The sequence below is a fragment of the Lucilia cuprina genome, unplaced genomic scaffold (assembly GCF_022045245.1).
Source record: "Lucilia cuprina isolate Lc7/37 unplaced genomic scaffold, ASM2204524v1 Scaffold_5796, whole genome shotgun sequence".
Lineage (NCBI taxonomy): Eukaryota > Metazoa > Arthropoda > Insecta > Diptera > Calliphoridae > Lucilia > Lucilia cuprina.
In genome coordinates, this window is record NW_025810737.1 from 1 (window position 1) to 2,825 (window position 2,825).

The 2,825-nt window shown below is 27.6% G+C and overlaps 1 long non-coding RNA gene across 1 annotated transcript; it reads right to left on the reverse strand.

Moving 5' to 3' along the window:
- Positions 1-1,190: 1,190 nt before the first annotated feature.
- LOC124421209 lies at positions 1,191-2,142 on the reverse strand. The gene is made up of 3 exons (XR_006941539.1): positions 2,086-2,142; positions 1,932-1,970; positions 1,191-1,862 (listed from the first exon to the last, which is right to left on the reverse strand). It is a non-coding gene; the product is annotated as an uncharacterized LOC124421209 (long non-coding RNA).
- Positions 2,143-2,825: the final 683 nt, after the last annotated feature.

Here is a 2,825-nt window from a genome sequence, read left to right on the forward strand (position 1 = left end):
GTCCTTCTCAAGGGCACTTGAATTCCAAGAACCTGTAGGGAAAGGAAACATTAGTTTTTATATTATTTAAAGTAATAATAAAATTTTCTAAAAGAATTATATGTGTGAATTGCTTTTTAAAATTTCTGTTAGGATTTTCTTTTAGAAAGTTTTATTTTCAAACAACCCTAGGGTTGAATTAGTAGCTTGTTTTTTTTGGTGTTAGGTGAAAAGGTCAAGGGGCACTTCTCGCCAAAGAATTTTGGTGGTTTTGGTCCTTGTAAAATTCACCTATCTTTATCAGAAGACTTACCTGAGTCATTAAGGTCCAGGTCTTCTATTTCCGTTTTCCCAAGGTTTGGACGGATAATCTGTAAAAGGGAGCATTAGTAATTTAATAAATTTATTGTTGAATGTAATTACAAGGGGTATTTCCCGCCAAAGTCTCTAGAGTTTACTCTATGGGCTTTGGTGGACTTAGTCCTTGTATTACAATGAATAGGATGTAATACTATAATTGATATAATTTTTTTTTTAAACTTCCGACTCCTAAACGGAAGCAAAGGCCTTTTGGAAGTTTAAGGTCCTTTTGAATTTTAATATGAAAATATAATAAATTAAAATAGAATTAGTAAAATTATAAGAAAAAGGGAAACATAAAAGAAAATTATAAAAAGAATTAAATAAAAATCTGAAAAATAAATATAATAAGTTTATATTAAAAGAAAGAACATAAGAACATTTATAAGTAAAAATCTAAAAATAAATAAATTTAATAAATTTGTTGAAAAAAAAGAAAAACATATAAAAACATTTGTATATAAAAAAAAAATAAAAAAAAAATAAAAATAAAAAAAAAAGAATTTTTTTTTTAAGAAAATTAAAGAAAAAAAGAAAACTGAATTAATCTTTCATTTGTAAATATTTTCAAAATTTTTCATCAATTTTTTTTTTGAATTTTAGTTTTTTTCACTGTCACTAAGATTTCACTGAAACTTTTATCTGCCACTGTGTTTTCCAAAAGTTAGTTTCATTTTTCAAATCCACACTATATTTCATTTCACCACACACTAGGAATTGTCCACTTAACACCATAGAATAATTTTTTTATTTTGTCACACCACATTTGTTACACACTGTATTAATTTTTTTATTTTTCACCGGCTTAATTTTTTTAGTCACCTCAGTTTTCAGCATCACTTTATTTTATTTACTTTAATTTTTTTTAATACCGAACACTTTTGCTAGTCACTGTAATTTCCATTTAATTTTTTTCGTTTGGCACCGTAAATTTTTCATTTGCACAATAATTTATTTTTATTCTCACTTTATTTTTATTTTCACTTTATAATTTTTTTATACCACTTTTGTTTCACACTGTAAAATTCCACTTTTGATTTTTATATACAGCCTTAATAGCAGTAGTTTAAATTTATTTTTGTTAATAGTATACTTTTTAATTTTTTTTACACGGTAATTTTCGTCACAACATTTTTGGTCCGCACTGTAATTTCTTGAAAATTTCTTATATTTAATTTTTTATCGACCGGCAAGATATTTTTTTCACTTTAATTTATAAATTTTTTTTTACATTCTGATTGTCCGTCCGAGCACTTTTGGCACTCACTGTATTTTCTAATTTTAATTTTTTTTATCCCTAACAACTCTTTACTTTCACTGTAAAAAACTTTCATTTTAATTAATTTTTTTTGTACACACACTTTTTACACTCACTGTAATTTCCAAAATTCCTAATAGCACTTTTATCTTAATCAATACATTTATTTAAAATCTACACACTTAAAATTTATTTTCACTTACCTTATTGTTGTCCAACATGGAAAATTACTCCACACACGCAATTGATAACGGCAGCCACATTCCTGAAAGAAAAAACAAACAAAAAAAATGCATTACAATTTTGACCTTCAATGAAATAAATTTTTACTTACCATAATTCCACCAAAATCTCCAGCATCCTCCGTCTTTTTCTGAAAAGAAAATATAAAAAAAAATTAAATTAATATTTTGCTATAAATTTTTATTAGAATTTTTAAATAAAAATAAATATATTCAAAAATAAAAATTTCATTAACAAATACTTACCCTTATTGACCACCGCCATTGGGAAATATTAATGAATGCGTATTTGTGGCATTCTCTCTCCTCCCCTTCCAATTCAGTCAAACAGCTGGTAGTAAATGCAGAGTCCGTCGGCGCGTAAGCAATTTGTGACGGCGACACAGAGTCGCACTTTTGTTCATGACTGAGTAAGGGTTGCCATAGCGATTTTTTTTGTTGGGTATAGAAAAATACCCACGATCCAAAAAAATGAAAAGAAAAGAGAAGAAAAATTTTTTTTTAAATTAGGGAGGTTCATATTTTCAGGGCGCAAATTTTTCCACCCCATTCTGTATCCATAAATGGATTACAGAATGGTACGGTTTGTCGTGTGCACCCTGTAGTAGGGCAAAAATTAAAGAAAATAAAAGAAGAAGAGTAAATGGAAAGTTGGCAACGCGGTGATAAACAATTTGACACCTGGAATAACATAAGCAAAAACAAAACTAGGCTAGAAAAAGAAAAACTATAAGACTAATAGCTGAAATGAAATTAAATTAAAGGGAACCATTTTGCTTACCGAGGTTTCTCGGTCCCTAATGGCCAAAATGTCGGTCTTTTTCTTATTTCTTTTGGCTAATGAAGAAGGTGGAGCCCGTGGCCATCGACTTCGTGATAAAAAAAACTGTTTGTTTTATGGTTAAACGATTTAAATTTTATTGAAAAAAAGAACAATTGAACGCATTTGTTAAAACTAAAAGCGTAAAACTAAATTAAAGTATATT